The sequence below is a fragment of the Macaca nemestrina genome, chromosome 12, assembly GCF_043159975.1.
Source record: "Macaca nemestrina isolate mMacNem1 chromosome 12, mMacNem.hap1, whole genome shotgun sequence".
Classification (NCBI taxonomy): domain Eukaryota; kingdom Metazoa; phylum Chordata; class Mammalia; order Primates; family Cercopithecidae; genus Macaca; species Macaca nemestrina.
The window spans coordinates 79206941-79230505 of record NC_092136.1 but is presented as its reverse complement, the minus strand read 5'-3'; the positions used below and the strand labels follow the sequence as shown (position 1 = coordinate 79230505).

Genomic DNA, 23565 nt, shown 5'->3' with positions numbered 1-23565 from the left:
ACAGAGGGATTGGGACACTCTCTTCTTCCCTTTATCTGAAGGAGTAGCTTTCCTTAAAATGTGGAATACTCATGAGATTATGAAAAAAAGAGTGAGGCTGAAGTTAGCGCCTTCCACCTTTATTTATTTTCTGTCTGTGACTTCTAGTTCTATTTCCTTACAGACAAATGTGAGTTATTACTCCTATTAGCACTGCTGAGCTGTTGCCACCATGCTAGAGCAAGCTGGACTCACTCTGAGTGTTGTTAAAAGCTCTGCCAGCTGAGTGCATCCTGGGTTTCCTTCACAAACTATAGAGTTTCTGACTATGGGAGCTCACAAGCACAGCATTAATCTTGAGCCCTAGCCTGAAGCTTTGGTCATGACAATATGAGATTTGGCAGGACCATCACTGAAATAAAAGATTAAGTTAAAATAATATGCAGTTATCCAACCTAAGCCACTGACTAAGAGAAGAATCCATCTCTGATAAAGAACTGGCTATTTTATAATCAGCAAAGGAACCTTAACCAAGTTCATTCTGAAAATATTCTTCAGGTACTGATAAGTCAAAAGGAATACATTTTTTAAAAATTTATACTCCTGGATAAAGGAATTTATTAAACTTTTATACTATAAGTTCAAGAATGATTTACTCACAATTTAGTAATAACTTTGTGAAAAGTACAGTAAAATGTGTGAGCAGTTTTAGTTATATATATTATTTGTTGGACTCTAAAGTATTCTACAGGTGTTTTGATATATGCCTGTTTGGGGTTAGCAATGTACTTTTCTGGATAAACATCACATAAGGATTACACATTTATCTTCTCACCAAAACAGGCTCCTCTAGTCCTCTAGTGTATGTAAATATCACTGGTCACCTTTTTCGCTTAAGCTAAATGTGATAGTTCTGACTTCACTCATTTGCTTTCACTTTCTAGCAGCCTCCCCGTGTTAGCCTTGCCACAAGGTCAGTCTTCTATTTGGTAGGTTTTATAAATCCTAAAAGTTCTAGTTCAAAAAAAGTTCTAATAAACCAAGCATGGATAATTTCATTCATTTCTTCTGAGGTTGCAGAATTTGCATCCATTTTTTCAGCAGCTGTCAAAACTGTTGTAAAAACCTATGAACAGTCCACAAGATTGATTAGCCTGCAACACTCTAGGTGCAATTTATATGATATGCAGATGTCTGGGGCGATATTTGGAATGCACCCTTCTTTGCTTTTCAGTGCTTCATTCTTCAGATAATAGTAAGGATTGTTGAGTGCAGTATGGAGGGCAATTCATGGAGCAGCATCTAAATGCTCACGAAGGGCATGGGCAGCACTGAAGCGGACCACCTCATGGAGAGGCTGTGTCTCAGGAGGCAGAAGCTGTTCTCTCACTAGACAGTCATGAAGTTCACAATATTTTCTCTGAGTACTTCAAATTTGGTTTGCTTCTTACTTCCACTTGACTCCTTCATTTCCTGTAAAGACTTCTGAAGATGATAGAGGTCTGTCTTCTGAAGCCCCTTTGACTGACCCAGAAGCTTCTTCTTCCTCTTTGGTTTCATCGAAGCTCTGAAACTGGGCCAGGAACTTCTCTATTCTCTTAGCTGTGCTGCCAAGGTGATTTTCACAAGAAGATTTAAAAACCTTGAAACATTCCTCAAGTATGGTCATCAGTTCATCGTTTGCCAACATCTTCAGCAGCTACAAGACTGATGCATACTCCTCTGAATTCCGTATGTTCTTTTCTAAACATGTGCGGTACAACTCTCTGATCTGTCAACCTTGTGGATACTTGGGAAGAGAAGAGGTGAACTTATGAAGACATCTCAAAACCGGGAAGTAATTCCTATGATACACATGAAGGTTTTCTAGTAATAATTGTGTTTCCTCCTTCAAACATCTCTCATTGGTCAAGAGCGCAACTTGCTTTTCTATGTACCTCCTAAAAGATAGAAGATGTCTGATGTTTTCCCATTGATTGTTTGATAAAAAATTTATTCTTCTTTTGGCTTCTGGAAGATTACAGCACAGGACACTTAAGGGCTGGGAATAGAAATGCTCTAATAGAGAAAGCTGGTCCTTTTATAAAGTTTTGAATTTAGAAATCATGATACAAAAAGATGTTCATCAGAACCTGCAATGCTTTTTCATTTATTTTAAAGGGAAACTGAGTTGTAAGAAGTAGCTTATTGAGTACCATAGTCAGGTGCTCCTTGCAAGACAAAACTTGGAACAGTTGTATGCACAATAGAGATGATACTGCATGAGGAAACAATCGGCGGATGATAATAGATATGGCAATTCAAAAAATGAATATTAGTGAAAATTCATGCAGATGTTGACTGTTGATAATTATGAAGTCTTGCAGTACTTTTGTGGCAAAGCTTTCCATATCCTTTAAGATAACCACAACAGGAGGAGACTGCCATTGGCTAGAAGTAGTCCTCTTTTTGCTTGGCATTTTTGGGTCTGTCTTCTCTGTGACAGTCATATACCAACTGGAAAGTGAGTCCATTGAATAATGTATCTTTCTCTGGGTGAGCTGAACACTTTCCCCCTCTTTTGATTTTATATCTACACAGCAGTTCAACAATTGTGAGATCAACTTTTGCAAAAAGAATGTTTCATATCTGGACAGTCTTTAGTTTGCAATGAGACTACATATGGTGCGACTTTATTCTGAAGGGCCTCTGTTAGACTTCTGAATGTTAAATCATGATCTGTGACATTCACACCAAGAACAAGAGCAGCAGTTGGAATTTCTCTGAGTTTTATTTGACAGCCCAAGTCTCTTGAATTCTTCTGGAATCCAGAATGAGATTTTTGCAGAAATTCAATTAGATTGTCAAACAAGTTTTTATTTAATTCTTCTTGTAGTGGCTCATTTTCACATTTCATTTGCTGCCATATCAACTAAGTTCCAAATTGAAGCTTACTGTCCTTAGACTCATTTTTCCCTTTGTTAAAATAGTCCTCCATTGGCACAGAGATCTTTCTCTTTTTGGAGTTTGGCTTAAACACAAAGCAGCCCTTAGACACTGAGGAAGTGGCTATGGTCCTACTGGCTCTGTGGATTCCGGATGCACTGGGAATACCTTTTGACTGTGATCCTGAGTGGAGAGTAGAAGAGTACAGGTTAAAGAGAGTACTGCAATTTCAGAACACTAGTGGATTCTATTGTCCTTTTGTGATTAGACTTATTTCAGGGTCATATCAGGTAGTCTCCTGATGGTACTTGATAGGACACTTTAAGTACATAGATGAGGGCACTAGCATTTTGAGCTGCATGGCCTGGTCTTACTGATTTCTTTTAGACCAGCATCTTTAGTGAAGGCACTTACCTCTTCTATCACATCCTTCCATGTAGCCCACTTCCCAGTTACACTGGTGCACACCTAATATCCTAAAACCCAAGCCCATCTAATACATATACCCTCAGCTCATATACACCCTTTTTCTTTGGTCTTCCTACCTTTACATGTACTAGTTTATAATTTAGAATATTCTCACCATCTTTTTTCCCTAGGGATATCTCTCACTTCCTTTGAGACTCTTGGTTCTTCCTCTGTCCTCCCATAAGACACTCAGTTTATAGCTTTATAATAGATTTTGCTTGTTATGTCTTCCTATGTAGAGTTTTTACATGGCTGAATGTACACAGTGGTTAAGGAAATGAATCATAATAGATATTCAACAAATATAACAAATAGATATCAATAAATATTCAACAAATAGATATTGGACAAATATTATTCAACATAAGAGATATCAAACAAATATTTGTAAAATACATTAAGACAGTTTTTTTTTTTAAAGTTATATACCAATCTGGGGCATGAATTAGCGTAATTTGTGGGTACTGGGATGGGGAAAGGATAGTAAAGATATGGCTGAGGTAAGAAGATTGACTACATACCTCTCTCTAACTTCATGGGGTGGAGACTTTCTTCTTTGAAGTTTTATTTAAGACAGAGTCTTGCTCTGTTGCCCAGGCTAGAGTCAGTGGCGTGATCTCAGCTCACTGCAATCTCTGCCTCCCAGGTTCAAGCAATGCTGCCTCAGCCTCTTGAGTATTTGGGATTACAGGTGCCCACCACCATGCCTGGCTAATTTTTGTATTTTCAGTAGAGGCGGGGTTTCACCATGTTGATGAGGCTGGTCTTGAATTCCTGACCTAAGGTGATCCAACTGCCTCAGCCTCCCAAAGTGCTGGGATACAGGCGTGAGTCACCATGCCTAGCCCTGAAGTTTTAACATATGATAAAAATCAAGATCAACACTGACATTGTCCTAAATATCATCTATCAACCTCTTATGAAATAGCAGTCACATTGCCAGTTAGTTTATCTCATTCTAAGCCACTACTTAAATTGTAAATAGTAATTCGTGTGAATTTGCCTAGTGTTTTATGGTTTCCTAAGTGCATGTATATTCTGTGATCATTGAAATTAGTATTGTATAATGGTTAACTGCACAGACTTCAACTTTCCTTGAATTCTAATCCTGGCTGTATCATTTATTGATTTTTAACCTTGGGCAAGTCTATTAACTTCCCGGAAACTCTGTTTCCTTGACCACAAAATAGAGATAGAACATTTCTTATGGGGCTGTTGTGTTTATGAGTGGGTCTCTAATACACACTACATATGTTGCATTTATTTTTGATTCACAGGAAGCAACAGGAAGTTGTGTTTATGAGTAGATCTCTAATACACACTACATATGTTGCATTTATTTTTGATTCACAGGAAGCACAGGAAGCAATTAAAAATGTTAATGATAATGTGGATAATCACCTTTTTTGAATTTCACATACAAGTCTGTGAAATAAGAGGAGATTTTATTATCCTCCACTTAGTGGATAGAGAAATTGAGACTGTTACCATTAAACTTCTAGTGCTTAAGTAACTTTCCCGAAGACCCAATTACAACTTGAAGGTAGAAATTTTATCCCAGGTTTTCAGATTCAGAATTCAGCATTTTCCCACTGTAATAGATTCCCTACAACCTAAAATAATGTCTCATTGTTCTTTCTTTGGTTTACTGCTCTTTGTAGACTCGGCTTAAGTTTGTGAAAGGCAAGTGTGAGGGAAAGGAGAGATTTGTGTTTAAATGAAATGCAGGTATGAAAAAAAATGAATTTAACTGTTCATCCCTACTGAGCAAGTTTGAAGAAAAGAAATTTTCCTATTCTCTGCAAACTATTCCCATTTACCATGAACAGTCAGTGAAAAAAAAAAATGGCTCCATTACTTTATTAAGCATCTTTTGAAAGGATATCAAAAGAACTTCATTTATAAAATCTTGTAAAGGTATGAAAACATTACCAACTACAAAGATAAATGGTTGAAATGAAATGGGAACTGATCTTTTTTGACAAGAATTTCAGTTTGATAACCCTGGCTGTTTTTCCCTTAAATGTACCTTCTGAGGATTTGGCATTAATCAAACCACATTTTAAATATACTGTTACATTAAGGAATGCACATTTGTCCTCAGAGATAATGTTCAGTCTTTTTTACTCTTTATCAAAGCACATTTTAATTGACTGGGAAATTAAGAAATACATTTCCTGCATATAATATGGAGAAATATGTTCACAAAAATAAATATTATAAAAAGAGGTTTATACCAAAAATGTACAGCTAGATCTAGTTGCAGAGCTATACAACTTGGCTCTGTTTGAGACTACATCTAGTTTAATGTAACTTGGATCAGTTTTAGCAACTAGCTAGCACTGTAGAGAAGACATCAGGATTTTATACACACATATATACACACATTGTGTATATACAGATATACGTATACACACACATATATATTTGAAGAGAAGCTATATATATATATATATATATATATATATATATATATATATAGCAGCAATGTTTACCCTCTTGACCAGGAACATTAGATGCATCTGTATATTAAAGTGTGACATGGAAGTAGCTCCTGTCCGAAAACCGTCCTCAGTCTGTTAAGCCGTGTTGATCTCAGAGAGGTGATGGAGAAAAGAGAAGTCGTCCCTCATTCTAAGACTTTTACTAAAAAGACTCCACATCCAGGGCATGGTAGTATATATCATAATTTTATTTTTAAAAGAGAGAGAAATGGCAGAAATAAAACTTTGCTCTTCTTGCTTTTAAAGATCAGAAATTCTAATCAGTTATGTTGAAAATTAAATAATAAATAAAAATAATAGTATCAATGATTTATATTTGTATCATGCTTTACCATTTTCAAAGTGTATTTATAGCCACCATTTCAAGTGATCCTCACACTAACACTGTTAAGCAGGATTTAAGTCAACACTACTCTGCTAAGATATGACTAATGAAGTAGAAACTATTACTAGTTCCATTTTACAGATAACATTTTTTAAAATGAGTTTCTGAGAGGTCAGATGATGTGCCCAAAGTTATGCTAATAAGTGGTCCAGCTTAAACGTGAATCCATTCAACTTGAATCAGAGTATGGTATTGGCTCCATTGGACAGTGAGATTGTTAAATCCCACTGCGCTCGTTGGCATGGAAAGCCTAGAAGTCAGCAAAAGTCATTTCTCTTCTGAGTCAAAATGGCATACCCAGATTTTGACACTTTTCAAATTAAATGCTTTTCTATGTTACCATTGCTTATTGTTCATTTCTTTACCACATAGCACCCAGTATAGAATAGCATACAGTACATTTGGTTAACTATCCATCTCTCTCTTGAAACTTGAGTTACACACACAATTCAGGGCAAGGGCCTAACAGTTTATCATGTGTTCCCATTACAAGATTTAATATAGTAATTTCTGATTCTCTTTCCAGCCTTAAGATGGCATCCAGCCAGAAGCTGAATGTTCCTCTACCTTCAGTAGACAGTTTACAACCTGAACCCCTCCAAGCATTAGTCCTTGCTCTGACTTGAGTCAGCTCACACTCAGAATTCTGAGTTTTATGCCTATTTTTAAAGCTGAGGACTCCTCTTCCTGAGTTTTCCTACCTTTCAGCAGGAGCAAGGTGTATTAGTCTGTTCTCACGCTGCTAATAAAGACATACCTGAGACTGGATCATTTATAAGGGAAAGAGGTTTAATGGATTCACAGTTCCACATGACTGGGGAGGCCTCACAATCAGGTGGAAGGCAAATGAGGAGCAAAGTCACATCTTACATGGTGGCAGGCAAGAGAGCTTGTGCAGGGGAGCTCCCATTTATAAAATCATCAGATCTCGTGAGATTTATTCACTACCACAAGAACGGTATGGGGGAAAGTGCTCCAGTGATTCAGTTATCTCCACCTGACCCCATCTTTGACACCTGAAGATTATTAAAATTCAAGGTGAGATTTTGTTGGGCAGCCAGCCAAACCATATCACAAGGGAACTTCTCTCTGCCTCCTTATTGACTCTTCTCCATAGCAGTCTGCACCTGTTAATCACTTCAAGAATGAACATCTTACCATTATTCATGTTGCCTTTGAAATTATACAAGTTGATTATCCTGCTGGTGGCACTGTGGTGGAAGCGTTCTGAAAACAGGCACGTTTCCACACTAGGTAATGTTCTAGGTAATGTGAATCTCATGGCTGTTACACAAAGAGGTAAATAGAGGCGGCGCCTTCCACTGTGTGCTTTAATCATTCAAACTGCCGCCCATTGCTGATATTGGGCACTTGGGCTGTTTCTTCCTAATTCATTCGTCTCCGTATTTTTCATTTGATACCCTTTTCCTTCTGATCTAATGTCTCTAGTCACTGAATTTACTTTCTCACAGTCCACTGATACCTATAACTTATCTCTACTGCAATTTACGTTTACTTTTCATCCCTTAAATCTGCTGATTTCTTCATCCACTTGCTTAACAAATATTCAAAGGTTCAAAATGATTTGACTTTCTAAAAATTAGTAAACTTTACTTTTAGAGAATTTTTAGGTTCACAGCAAAACTGAGCAGAAGGTACAGTGATTTCCCATATATCACCTAACAACAGTTGTACATAGTCTCTTCCTCTATTGATGCCCTGCACCACAGAAATACATTTGTTACAGTCAATGGACCTACATTGAGACATTGTTACCACCTGAGGTCCATAGTTTACTAGGGTTCACTCCTGGTCTTGTACATTCTATGGGTTTTGACAAATATATGATGGCATGTGTGTGCCATGGTGCCATGGTAATATTGTACAGAATAGTTTCATTGCCCTAAAAATCCTCTGTGCCCTGCCTATTCATCCCTCCCTCCCTCTTAATCCCTGCCAGCCACTGATCTTTGTACTGTCACCAGAGATTTGCTTCTTCCCGAGTGTCATACCGGTGAAATAAACAGTATGTAACCTTTTCAGATTGGCTCTTTCCACTTAATAATAGGCATTTAAGGTTCCTTTATGTCTTTTCATGACTTAATAGCTCATTTTTATTAGTGAATTGTGAATGAATTCCGTTTTCTGTATCTACCACAGTCTATGTATCCATTCATCTACTGAAGGACATCTTGGTTGCTTCCAAGTTTGGCAATTATGAGTAAAATTTTTTTAAAAAAACATCAAATAGGGGCCTGACACTCTGCTGGATACTGTTCCATAGACTCTCTTAATGATTCTCTGACTCCTCAAGATGGTTAACTATTTGGAGAAGTAAGGCTCAGAGAAGTTAAGTGACATGACCCAAATCACCAAGTTGGTGAATATAATTGTCAGGACTCAAACTCCATGTATTTTAATACAAAGTCCACAATTTCATCAGCTGCCTAGGGGAGGGGATGCATACCTCCCTACCACTCTCCCTTGCTAATGGTAGACGTTGCTGGTTAGCTACAACATACTTGCTTGTGAAGCCTAATTCAATACAAGCTGTCAATATTAATCAATTATCATTGGCATACATGATGAAACCTAATTGGCAGCCTTGCCATGACCATGGCATAAGCATTCAATCTTTGACAACATTTTGGCTAACACCAATGAAGTATGGATTTTATTATTAATATAACAGCCTAATTCAGGAAGAAACTATATATCCTTATGGTCCTTTTATAACTTTATGGTACGTTAGTAATGATTCCTTAATTCTGTTAAATTATTGAAATCCAATTCTTACTAGCCTTCTTCACTCCTATCTTCATGCCTATGCCTCACTACAGGCTGAATGTTCTAACACTGGACCTTTTTCCTTTACATGCAAATGCTTCCCACATATGCAAGTAGGAGTCGAGCTTCAGTTACCAATGCATGTGGAAGAAAGTGCCCATTATCATTAGGATTGTAGACCAGCAGACAGACATTGGAAAGCACATACATTCTAGACTGTTGTGTGTTGACAGATTTTTACTTTTCCTTGAGGTTCTCAGTATATCAATGCCACCTAATTTTATATTTTCTGCTTTTAATCTATGACTCCAATCATGTCACTTACTGGGAAGGATTATAGTTTTGATGTCTGGGTTTATTTAAATCTCAGATATTTCTATTGGAAGCCCAGTATTTTCTACACCATGCAACAGTTTGCTATGAAATGAGCAGCTTAAAACATTATACATTTATTATCTCATAGTTATGGATCAGGACTACAGGAACAGCTTAACTGTGACCTCTGCTCAGGGACCTACAAGACTAAATTCAAGCTGTTAGCCAGGCTTCATTGTTATTCACAGACTTGAATAGTGAAGAATCTGCTTCAAGCCTACTCAGGTTGTTAGCAGAATTGCAAGTGAGTCTGTCATGAGAGAGTTTTACATGATATAACTTAGTCAAGGGAGCAATATTTCATAATATTTTTTATGTTCTATTGGTTAGGAGCAATTCACAGATTCTGTTCACTCAAGGGGAGAGGATCATACAAAGACCTGAATATCTAGAAGAGGGGAGCATGGGACCACCTCAGTCTGTCTACCCCAAGAAAGTAGTTTAGGGTGATAGGAATAGAACCAATGAGACTCCAAAATATGAAATATTATTTAGAGAAACCTAGAATAGATCCTGATGACAACATGACCCAGAATGCCTGGGGAAAAGCAAAGTGTATGTGCATTCCCATGAATGACCGCTAGGTGCCAGCTACCATTCCGAGAAGGAGAATTCAAAGACAAGCACATTCTTCTCTCAGGATGACATTGTCTAGACCGGCAAATAAACAAACACAATAAATAGCAAAGCAGGATGTGATAAGTGCTATGATAAAAGTAGGTAAAATTACTATAGAAGCAAAGAGGAGGGAGATGTGATAGGCTAACAATAACCATAATGAAAGGTTTCCTAGAATAGGTAATATTGGGCTCTGTTTTTAAGAACAGAAAGAAGTTAGATCAACGTATAAAGTAGGTGTGTGTGAGTGTGTGCATGTGTGTGTTTCTTGTATGGAACAGACAAATGTAAAATAACTAAATACAGAAGGAGTAACATGAGTAGAGCAAACTTCTGAAATAATTGGATATCTTCAACAAAAATCTATAATCAATTTGGCTCAAATACAGAGTGCTCTAGGGAGTGGAAAGTAAGGTTAGAAAGGTCAGTGAGAGCATAGTGAAGAACAGCACTGCTGGAATATGCCAGACCATTGGGTCCAGACTTTATTTTCAGAGAGTGGGAAATATTTAAAACATTTCACCAGATAAGATGTATATTGTACATATGAAGTTCCCCTTCGTCCAGAAATTTTTCTTCTAAAACTTAAGGAAATAGCTTGAACAAGTGTACAAGAAAGTTGATGTAAGAATGTTTCTAATTATTTTTTACAAAAACGTGAAAAGTTGAAAATAATTGCATAGGAGGGTTTTAAAATACAGTATGTTATATCCATTGGGTGGACTATTGTATAGATCTTGTGATGACATGGAAAGATATCTGTAGTATGTCATTAAATAGAGAAAGCAGATTACAGAAAAATATGAAGAGTACAATTTTAGCAGTCTAACCACATGCAATTTTAGATGCATTAAAAATATGGAATGATAACATTCAAATCATTCGACATCCTCAGAAATTATATCCTTTTCATATGTTTCTGTTTGGTTTGAAGTTTTTACATGAGCAAAAGCAATACAGGCATACCCATTTGGAAAAAGAATTTTATATCAGAAACATCACTGTAGCATATTGTAGGGATTGATATGGAAGAGTTTGTTAGAGCAAAAATTGAAGGCACTGTAACAAAGATACACAAATTATAGTGTTTCTGACAGATAAATTGATTTTCCTGTCATGTAACAACTCAAGTAGCATCCAGTTCTGTGTCCACAAATCCACCAGGGTCCCAAGCTAACAGGGCAGGTGTCCTTTCCCCAAAACTGGTGTACAAGATTTTCCAGTTCTTGCCATTTCCAGAAAATGGGAAGGAAAAGGGAGAAAAGAGTCCAGGACAAGATTCTTTTGCTGAAATGACTTGGATCCTGTACACATCACTTCCTCTTATGTCTTATTAGTAAGGAGTTAGTTATGGAATTAACTGTGGGCTGGAGGAAGGGTTGACAATCAGCAATCTGCCACAAGGAGCAAAAAACTCTAAATGGGGGAGATTGTTTTGCAGCTTGATGTAATCATCAGGCTAAAAGATGAGTTTGTGCTTTTGTTGTTATTCCTTATTTTTAAATGAGCTTCAGGTGCATATAATTGGATTAAATATATTCCTTGTTTCAAAATATATGTTCATCATTGGTTTATACAAGGTTCTCACTTGTTTGTTTGTTTATTATAAAATACATGGCTGCCCTAAGTAAAAATGAAATTGGTTGGGTTTTGCCACATAATAAATCACTCAAAACTCAGTGGCTTCAAGTAACAATTATTTATTGGTTCATGATTTTGTGGGCTGGCAATTCACCTGGGCTCACCTGGGTCATTCCTCTGATCTGGGCAGGTTTGGCTGGATAGTCTGAGATAGCCTTGTTCACAGTTGTCTGGAAGTTGTTGTGGACTATTGGTTAATAGTCAGCTGGGGTTACAGAGGTGGTGGCGCCAGGTTTTTCTACCAGGCTAGCTCAAGTGTGTTCACATGATAATGACTGTAGTGTTCCTAGGAACAGCAAGAGAGAGCTAGCTCGATGTGCAAGCACATTCCAAGTCAGTGTCTATCATGTTTGCTCTTATCCCTTGGTCAAAGCAAGTCATTTTGCAAGCCCATAGCCAGTGTGGGAGAATATCAAGGGTGTGGATACACAGAGGTATGGACACCTTAGAGCCATTACTACAGCAACCTACATAATGGAAGTCCTGTATCTACACATGTGGTCCTCCCCCATACTAATAGCTCTTACTATATTGTACGTAATCATAAGTTATTCACTTGACTATTGTATAATATTCCACTATATCCCATTGAATTAACATACCATATTTTATTTATCCTATGACATGGGGATGGTATTTGGGTCATATACAATTTTTTTTGCTACTATAGACAGTACCACTGTGAACATTATTGGACATGTCTTCTCTTACACATATAAAAATATTTTTCCTTGTGTATATCTAGGGGTGAGATCATGAATATCAAATGTTGTGAAGTAATACCAAATTATTTTCCAAAGTGGTTATACCAATTTACATTCTCACCAGCAAAGTATAAAAGATCCTATTGATCCACAATTCTCCATAACTGAGCATAATATTCAAAGCCTTCTTAAGTTTTGCAGTGAGATGAATACAAAATCATGCCTCACTGTGACGTTGATGACAGCGATCACATAAACTGCCCTTGGTCCTGACCCTTAACAGCAAGACACTAGAGCCTGTTTGATTTCCTGGTCCTAATCCTCCTCCATCTCAACTCCATCTTCTCTGGTTTCTCTGACACCCTCTGTGATTTAAGGCTCACAAGGCCCCATGACCACCCCCAATATAGCTACAACATAAAGTTCCTTCCAAATCTGAAATTCTTCTTTTTAAAATTTCTTTTCTTTCAAAACTTTCTTTCTCCAGCAAAACAACAGGAGGTTTGGAATTGGACAAGCCTGGTATGAATTGCACTTCCTGTACTTAACTAGCTGTGTAACCTTTAACAATTTACTTAAAAACATTTCTATGCTCCAGCTTTCTCCTACGTAAAACAAACATAACAATTCTCATTTTTTGTGAGCACTACATGTGGTGACATATGCAAAGAGGCATGCAACAAACGGGTGCTCCAATTTGGAAGTGCTGCTGATGACTCGGCACACCCTCCTGCTGGGTTCTTGGTTGAAGGAACCAGCCTACTACAGCATCAAGATTAGATAGACTAGCCTTGCCTGAGGTTAAATAGCTATTTCAGTATTCATTCATGTCAAATAAAATTGTGGCTCTCAAAATGATAGTCAGATCTAACAAATTCATTCAGCTAATTTTTGGACAAAGTCTCAATGATGATAATGTAGATCATTAATCACTACTCTACCTGCACATGAAATAGGACAGATCTCAGTGTCAGGCATTTTCACAACTAGCATTAACAGCAAGGAAAACACAGTGATTAAGGTCCTTCAGTGCTGTTTTGCTCCAAGGAAGTGAGGAGGCCCGGGGGGATATATCAGGAAGTGTGTGTCCCCTAAGGGTCAGGAGACATGTCTTGCAAACCTGGCTCTGCTATGAGCATATCGGGTGATTGTAAAAATATGTTGACTTCTCTGGGTCAGAATTTCCTGAGAACATTGACAAACACACATTTGATAAGTGTTTGTTGAGTTGAAGTGAATTGTATCTGAAAAATGCCAATGTTGGACTAAGCCATCCCCAGTATTCCTGAGGAACCCCTACACTTTCACACCTCATTTGAAGCAGCAACTTCTGCATGAAGTCTTTTCTGACTGCTCCAGAGTGGCAAGGCCCTATTCAGGAGCACAGAGCCTCCCATTAAAGATCTTTTCAAAGGACTCAAGACCATAAAGTGGTCCAATGATGTTTATGGGAGATACAAAGGTGGCCATAGTTTCCCAAGAATGCACACTTACATCACAAATGTCCGTTAGAGGCTGGGAATTTATGTATGGCCTGGATCCTGTGAATGGCTCGTGGTGAGTGAGGTACAAGCCCCTTTGCTGCATTCTACACCACTCTGCCTGATGTTACATGGATCTGCCTTAGGGATGAGTGGCTCTTCTCTGGGATAATCTCATTATTTGAAGTTAAGTCAGACACTGATGCTACAGAAATTTTGATTTGTGTTTAGAATATTTGTGTTAGAGGAATTGTTTAAAGGTTTGTCATTTTAACAGACCAAAACCCAGATAGGCATAAAAAGACCATTAAAGCATAACTATATCTCCTCAATATAGCACAATGCAATAAGGTTCTGAACCTGTAGCTCAAGACTAATTCCAGCTCTTCTACTGATAGCATGTATAATTTTCAGTGAATCACCCGTTTTCTGAGCCTCAGTTTCCTCACTTAGAAAACGTAGATAATAATATCTGTTCTGCTTCTTTTGTGGAAACATTTGAAACTCAGGGAGATAATGTAGTGGTGTTGCATTGGAAGTTGTTGTTACCTTGAATCATCTCCATCTGTCTCTGCAGTGGTTCTGGGTCCCCAGTTCATGGGAGCCCTCACTAATCTTTAACTGATGGGACACTGTCATAGCCATCATCTGGATACTTTGTGTTTACACAGCACTTACTCAGAGGAGCTGAAGGCAATGGGGCTTCTCTTCTGCACAATCCCTAGGGGTACTCTCATCCTGTAATGGTTCAGAGCTTGGACATATTTTGCAAGATAATCAGCTCAAACTCTCTTCAGCTTGGTTTCAGCCCATTTCCCCCTGCCACATTCCCCAGGACCAAACTTCTGTCTCCAACAGTGGGGAGAGCAAGACTAGTGCCAGATTATCTAATTACAGAAGCTAAGACTATTGCTGCCATACATGATGCAAATATATTTTGATCAAGGCCCTAATACTGTTTTCTGGGATGTCACATTGCATTAGTAATATGCAGCCTTTTCTCCACCATGTGGCACGGGATGCTCACTGTCCCTTAAGGTGGAACCAGAGAGCTACATTCTGACTGTGATATGAAGGATACTTTTGTTCCTTTGCAGACATATACCATAGTGATTAAGAATATAGATTTTGGATTCCAAGGGATTTGAGTTAGAACCCTATCTTTGCTATTTGTTCATTAGATAACCTTCCACAAGTCACTAAACTTCAGTTACTTTTTATGTACAATGAGCTAATAATATATACCCTCACAGGACTGTAAGGAGTATTAAGTTACCTAATTTATGTAAAGTATTTAATACAGTACTTGGCCCATAGAAAGAGCTCAATCTTAGTATGTATAATTATTACTATATTATCATGTAACTTATATGATCTCATTCCCAATTTTGGTTTCTGTTATATTTAAATCCAGTTTACTTTGTTAATTAATTGAACAATCACATATATGCCTTCTTGACGGGAAGTCTGATATCATCTCTTGAGTACTATTCTGGTATTCCATGTCTCTGCTATGAATTGTTCAAGAACTTTGAAGTGTATAAAAATCAAGAAAGGGCCAGGCGCAGTGGCTCACACCTGTAAACCCAGCACTTTAGGGGGCCAAAGCAGGCAGATCACCTGAGGTTAGGAGTTTGAGAACAGCCTGGCCAACATGGTGAAACTCCATCTCTACCAAACATACAGAAATTAGTTGGGCGTGGTGGTGGGCATCTGTAATCCCAGCTACTCGGGAGGCTGAGGCAGGAGAATTGCTTGAACCTGGGAGGTGGAGGTTGCAGTGAGCTGGGATTGCACTATTGCACTCTAGCCTGGGCAACAAGAGTGAGACCCCATCTCAAAAAAAAAAAAAAAATCAAGAAAGATAACCAGGCTAGGCACGGTGCCTCATGCCTGTAAATCCCAGCACTTTAGGAGGCCAAGGTGGGAGGATCACTAGAGCCCAGGAATTGGAGACCAACCTGGGAAACATAGCAAGACCCCAATTCTTTAAAAAAAAAAAAAAGAAGAAGGAGAAGAAGAGGAAGAGAAAGAATAATAATTAGCTGAACATGGTGGCACCCACTTGTCGTTCTATCTATTCAGGAGGCTGAGGTGGAAGGTTCATTTGTGCACAGGAGTTTGAGGCTGCAGTGAGCTATGATTGTGCCACTATATTCCAGCCTAGGCAATGGAACAAGACCACATCTCTGGGGTTAAAAAAAGAAAGAACTCACCTGTCATGGCTTCTGGCAGCTGGTTTTGCACAGCCTGAGATTGCCCAGTGCCATAAGGATGAATGTCCTTGTGAACCCATCTTGGGATTCTTCACCCTCCATCACATTCTCACCATTTCCCCTCCTCTGAATTGCAAGGTGGAGGGGCTGACTAGGGGACTAAGGAATTCCCGGGTCTCTCTGTCATCTGGCTTCTAACTGGCTTCAGCCCATAGAAGGCACTGGGAGGAGATTAGAAGAAAGTGAAAGGAACAGTCAGGCTGTTTCTCTCCCTTCCTCTTTGCCTCAGGCTCTTGGATCAGATAACACTTCTTATTTTCTTCATAACTTTCCCTGCTATTTCTGATCTCTGGATCATCCCACAATCATCTGCCTGACTCTTTAGCTACACGCCCATCTGCATAACAAATCCTCCACATTAAATTCTGTCTATCATAAAGACTGGAAGTGGTTTCTGTTTGTCTGGTTAGACCCCTACTGTTATAATTTGCTGGATTCCCTGCTAGTACTGTGGGGGCCTCCTATATTCACTCCAAGATTATAGCTTTCATTTTCCACATGTAGATGCTCATCTCGATTACATAAACGTGATACTAAGTCAGAGTTCCTGAGACCTGAGGAGACGCCAGTCTTATGATTGCATAACTAAGTGATGTCACCAGCCAAGAGCTCTTCTAAGGGACCAGCTAATACTGGTTACTGAAAATGAAACTGCACCTCCTCCTTGACCCATGCAGTGTTTAATCAGAGATGGTTTAATCACATATCACTCTATGCTATCACAATTCCCTGTTCACACTTCTGTTGCAGCACTCGACACTTTATCACTGTGTGTGTGTGTGCGCGTATGTGCCTTAGTTTATCAATGCACATCTGGTGGAAAATGAGCCCCTTGAACATTGGGATTATATCTGTATCCCATGGGTCTATCACAATGCCTACCTCAAAGGAGGTATTCATTATATGTTTAATAAATAAAGGAAAAAATAAACAACTGAGTGACATTCATTAACTAATGGGTAGAGGAATGAAAGAATAGATGAATAAATGAATGAAATTCAAGGAAACAAATGAAAGGGGAAGACAGGGGCATGCAGGATGCCTAAGGAAGTCACAGCATGGAGGTTCCAAGTCTGATATTGTTGATGCTCATGCTTTAATATCCCACCCCAGAGGCCTGCATCACAAGTGTTTGAAAGAACAAATGAGAAATATGAAACCCCTTTTTAAAAGTTATGAGAGCTTTCCAAAATTATAAAACTGCAATTCAAGTCATGCTCCCCCAGTCTGCCTCCTCTGCTGGCTCCACCCCACTCAGCTGTCTCTCAAGGAAGGAGGGCAGGGGGCTAGCAGGAGACTGGTAACTAGGGATTGCCTACTAAGCCCTTCAGTCCTCACCACAGAGATGGCTGGGGGTGTCCTCTGTACTTTACAGATGATGAGATGTGCATAGAAAAAAAGACTTTAAAAGAAATTGTCCAGGATTCCCTAACTAGTAAATGGTCCAATTTGGATTTGCACTCAGATCTCTGCAAAACCCAGAGAGTCGTTTTCCTACCCCAGTAAGCTGCCTTTACTGCAATGTGCGGAGATGTGATTTATCTATGCAGCTCAGCGGAGGGATGTGGCTGGCTGACTAGATATTACTAGACAGGGGACACTGCTTTGGAAAATGATGTACTCCATGAAATTGAAAATGGGAAATAATATATATACCAGAGATTTCTACCAGGTAGCTACTAAAAACCTCAGCAACAGAAGTGTACAGGCATACACTGTCTTTTAACAGTTTAATCCTCTTTTAGGTGTTTTTTTTTTTTTTTAGGCCAGTTGAATTTATCCTGGAGAAGCTGCCTGTGTTCCACCTGTCACCCCCTGGATTCCACAGCACCTGCCTCAGGAAGGTGCCCCTATCTATATCTGTTCCTTCCATGTTTGCCTGTATTTACAGGGTATTGGTCAGGGGACAAATGCCCAGACCGCTGTAAATGCTCTTCATCATTTCCTCACTCCCACTCTCATTCCCTCTTGTGCTAATTTGCCCACTGGTGCAGATCTTGCAGCAGTCTATGGTGATGGAGAAATCAGCCATTCATTCTATTGCTCCCTTACCCATCCATTCATTTGTTCCATCAAGTCCTCCTATGCCCTGGAGGTACACAGCACCAGTGGAGCAGGCAAACTTGGACACAGATAATTATGATATCATATTCAAAGAATTTTCACAAAGATAACAGGATATGGGAGCACTTGGAGGGAGCAGTTATCTCTGGCTAAGTGGAGGAATGTATTACTGAGGAAGAAATTTTCCAGTTGGTCTTAACAAATGAATTAGAGATGCTCCCGTGCAGAAGGAGAGAAAGAATGGATGCACGTGGAAAAAAGGTGTTGCATCCAGGTACAAAGGTTGGAGAGAGGATGGGATCATCCATCCGGGGCCTTCCTCCACCTTGTATGGAGGCAAGAAATGAGCCTGAAGAAAGTAGTTGTAAAGGCAGCTTGAACTCAACCCCATACACAGAGTAGGCCATCAGAGTTCTAGGCATGATCATGTGTCTAAAGTGCTACTGAGGATTTCTTTGGAAGGACCTACTGGAAACAGGCATTCCTCCTCCCTATTTCATTTTTCTTTTATCCTGAATTGCTGCCCCCTGCCAGTCACATGGTACCTACCTTAGAGAGCAGCCAGCCAGGGCAAAATGCCTAACTTCATCCCTGGTGGCTGCAGCATCTGCATTAAATCCAGAGGCCCAAACCATTACATGTTTTAGATGCAGCACAGCACAAGGGAAGAGTCTGAAAGCTGAGTCCTTACCCTAGTGCTTACAAAAAACAAACTTTGTATCTTCAGTCTCAACTATCCCACTTGAAAAGTTCTCACTTCTGTGTTTTTGATCACACTCCCCCACCCACAACCAGAATTCCCTTCTTCCTGCATATTCATCAGGTCCATATAAAAAGTTTTCTAAAAAGAGTAAAGGATGTGATTGTGTCCTTCTTTACACTCCCAGAACACTTTACCTCATGGAAGTCACTTCTGCCTGGTTATGTAGTCATATGTAATGGAAGAGGATAGTCTTGCCTGGAATGCAAACCTCACACACCAGAGTCACCATCTCTACATTTCCTGGACCTAGGTAGCACCTGGCTTTCAATAGCTGCATAATTGCTGTGCAGTGGCCTAAGCACAGATCTAGGATCTAGTCAGGCCTGGGTTCAAATCTTGACTGTAATACTTCCTAAGCACCACTTATCATTAATCAGGTCATTTGACCTCTAATTCTCAAGCAGCATTGGCAGGTTAGAGATCATGGAGGTAAAGCTCCCACCCCATTCTCAGGACATGGTGGGGGCTCCACAAATGGTGTCTGCTACTAATTGCCCCCCCTTTTCCCTTTTCTCCTCTTTGCCACTTGCCACAAAGGAACTTATATTTTCCTGCTATACTGGTTGACTGTGGGACGAAAATCTAAAAATCAAAAATCTAAATAAAATAGATGACAGAACTCTCACAGACCCTTTCATCCCCATGAAAAATGATCACAGGGAACCAAAGTACATAATCAAGGGGAGAGATAAATGTCATGCAAAATTTCCATCTCAAAATAAAAGGCGAGCTGCATCACATCCTTCCCCATAATCACATCGTAGAAACATGTGCAACACTGCATCAAGCCTAGAGTATATTATGAACCCCTGCAGACACAAAAATTTTGTGAGCTGTAGGTTGCAGAAACCCACAGAGCTGGGAAAGCAGAGGTTTAATGGTATTTTAAATGTTTTGACTATACAGGAGGCAGAATCTGCAGTCTAATCATTTTCAGAATACTTGATGCACTGTAGGCAACCATGGAACTTGCGTACTCCCCAGCAATCTGCACCAAGAATGGGGCAAGTTATAAGGGAAAAGAAGGGAAGGAAAGGGGATGGTAAGTATATGGAGCACCTACTATGTGTGTGGCACTCTCCCTCAGCTATTTCCCTTAATCTTCCCAGTATCCCTGGAAGGTAGGTTTTCTGAGCTACACCTCTGGGCTTAAAAGGTAGCTGATATGAGCTTCTGAGAGTTATGAGAAAAATAATTCTAAATCTCATTTATGTGTTAAAGTTAAATCATTCCATACACCCATGTTCACAGCAGTAGTATTCACAATAACCAAATGGTAGAATCAACCCTACTGTTCATCCATGGATGAATGGATAAGCAAAACACCATATTTATGTATAATAGGCTGGTTTTCAGCCTTAGAAACGAAGAAAATTCTGACACACGCTACAATATGAATAAATTCTGAGGGCAGTATACTAAGTGAAATAAACTGGTCATAAAGAAACAAATACTGTATGACTCCACCTATATGAGCTATCTAGAATAGTCAAATTCATATTTCCTATCAAGGGTAGAGTGGTGGTTGTCTGGGGCTAGGGGAAGAGAGAATAGGGAGTTTTTTAATGGCAGAAAGTTTCAGTTTGCAAAATTAAAGAGTTCTGGAGACTGGTTACACAGCAACATGAATATACCTAACATTACTAAATCATACACTTAAAATTGGTTAAGAGACTGGGCACAGTGGCTCACACCTATAATCCCAGCACTAGAGGGTGACACAGGAGGATTGCTTGGGCCCAGGAGTTTGAGACCAGCCTGGGCAATATAGTGAGACCTTGTTTCTACAAGAATAACTTTAGCTTGGTGTACACCTGTAGTGCCTATATGCTAGTATCATGCAATTTTGATTATTATAGCTTTGTAATATATTTTGAAATCAGCTAGTGTCATGCATCATTTAAGCAACATCTCATAAGCTACAGTTGTAAGTCCCTTTTCTTCCTTGTCCCTTTTTCTCCATCTTCTTTTCTCTTCTCTCCTTTATCTCTTCCTTCCACCCTCTCGTTCATTTGTTCTGAAATATTTGCTAGGGTAAAGATCCAAATATTAAAGTCCCTGCTTCCCAGGAGCTCAGAGTTCAGTGTGGGAAAGAGTTAAAGCAGGAAGAAGTGTCAATGTGTCAGTTTGCATGCCAGTATCATGCTGTTTTGATTATTATAGCTTTGTGATATATTTTGAAATCAGCTAGTGTGATGCATACAGCTTTGTTCACTTTGCTCAAGATTGCTATGGTTTTGTGGGGCCTTTTGCAGTTCCATATAAATTTTAGAATTTTCTATGATTGCAATTTTGATAAGAATCACATTGAATGTGTAGATCACTTTGGGTAGTATGGACATTTTAACAATATTCATTCTTCCAGTTCTTGAACATGGGATATCTTTCCATTTATTTACATCTTCTTCATTTTTTTTCATTGATGTTTTATAGTTTTCAGTATACAAATTATTCAACTCCTTGGTTAAATTTACTCCTGAGTATTTTATGCTATTATTAATGGGATTGTTTTCATTTTGGCGGGGGGGGAATCTTTTCTCGGGGGGCGGGGAAGAGTGTCACTCTGTCACCCAGGCTGGAGTGCAGTGGCGCGATCTCTGCTCACTACAACCTCCACGTTCAAGGAATTCTCATGCCTCAGCCTCCTGAGTAGCTGTGATTACAGGCACTTGCCAACACGCCCAGCTAATTTTTGAAGTTTTAGTAGAGACGAGGTTTCACCATGTTGGCCAGGTGGGTCTTGAACTCCTGACCTTAGGTGATCTACCCACCTCAGCCTCCCAAAATGTTGGGATTACAGGTGTGAGCCACCATGCTGGGCCAAGATTGTTTTCTTAATTCCTTTTTTGGAGAGTTCATTGTTAGCATAGAGAAACACATCTGATTTTGTAAGTTGATTTTATATCCTGAACTTTACTGAATTTGCTTATCAGTTCTTGCAGTGTTTTGCTGACGTCTTTAGGGTTTTTATAATGTATGATTATTTCCTCATCAAAGAGAGACAGTTTTACCTCTTCCTTTCCTATTTGGATACTTTCTCTTTATTTTTCTTAACTAATTTCTCTGGCAAGGATTTCTAATACTATATTGAATAAAAATGGTGAGAGTAAGAATCCTGGACTTGTTCCTGATACTGAAGGAAAAGCTTTCAACTTTTCATTGTTGAGTATGAAGGGCTGGTGATATATGGCCTTAATTGTGTCAAGGAACATTTTTTCTGTACTTAATTTGTTGAGAGTTTTTATCATAAAAAGATGAATATTGTCCAATTTTTTTCCTGCATCTATTGAAAAAATCATCTTCATTGTTCTTCACTCTATTAATATACACTAAAATCTATTCTTATTTACACACACCTTCTTATTGATATTCTAGATGCACTGTAAGTTTTGATATTCAAGATGCTTTGGCACTAAATAAGCATACAGGAACCACCCCACTGTTCTTCCAGTGCAGGTAGATACTACCTCCTTGGATGGAACTGGTACTTGCCTGCATGGTTCAGACCCTTGTTTGATCACAGGTTTCTCAGGGATCCTTTCCTTTCCTTTCCTTTCCTTTCCTTTCCTTTCCTTTCCTTTCCTTTCCTTTCCTTTCCTTTCCTTTCCTTTCCTTTCCTTTTTCCTTTCCTTTTTCCTTTCCTTTTTCCTTTCCTTTTTCCTTTCCTTTTTCCTTTCCTTTTTCCTTTCCTTTTTCCTTTCCTTTCCTTTCCTATCAAGGTCTCACTATGTTTTCCAGGCTAATTGCAAACTCCTGGCCTCAAGTGATTCTCCCAACTTGTCCTCCCTAAGTGCTGGTATTACAGTATGAGCCATTGCACCCGGCCAGAGATTTTTCTGTTTACCTACTCTAGACTAGATTCTAAATTTCTCTGGAGCCCGTGAGAGCTGCTCTGTGTCTTGAATGTCACATTGGCTTGATCAACCTGAGCCCCAACCCTTTTATATTTATTCACTCCACACACACATTTGGGAAAGGGTACAGCACTAAGGAAGGAAATCAAGGCTCAACTAAGTTGCCTCAAATCACTGAGGAACAGTGGAAAAGTCAAGAATATAAAACAAAGCCTGTCTGGCTCTGAAACTTGTATTCTTGCATACGTACAAATATGTTTTTATAATCCAATGCCTTACACAGAGTCATACAGTCAATGTTGCTTTAATGGTTTTATGTTTCTTAGAGTAAAATACCTGAGTAAAATAAAATACCTATAACTTTTCATACATAATTAATGAATAGGTGTTTAGGTTCCTTTCTTATTGCTGAAGAAGGCACAATGAGGCATAGGGTAAAAATCCTTTTCTGTTACCAACCAGCAGTGTGACCTTGAGCAAATCATTTACCTTTTCTGGTTTTCAGTGATTGCTTCTGCAAAGTGAGTGTCTGTAACTAAGTGATCTTTGAGGAAATTCTTAATTTGTGCCTTTGGTAGCCCTAGCTGTAGCCAGTCTCTGATACTCCAAGACAAGGACAGCATGATGACCAGTGCAGGTCCCCTAACCCTTTTCACCATGGATGACTGCTCCTCTGGAAACAATGTCATTTCTGCAGAAAAGGGCAGGCTTTGTCAGGCTGCCACCCAGAATATCTTCTAT

At 39.0% G+C, this 23565-nt stretch overlaps 1 protein-coding gene and 1 pseudogene across 18 annotated transcripts in view; one reads left to right on the top strand and one right to left on the bottom strand.

The window, feature by feature from the left end:
* Positions 1–23565, top strand: part of LOC105468948 (teneurin transmembrane protein 4) — a 3228145-nt gene that overhangs the window by 1872324 nt on the left and 1332256 nt on the right. The gene's annotated exons all lie outside the window — the stretch shown is intronic.
* Positions 263–23436, bottom strand: LOC105468820 (origin recognition complex subunit 3 pseudogene; annotated as a pseudogene).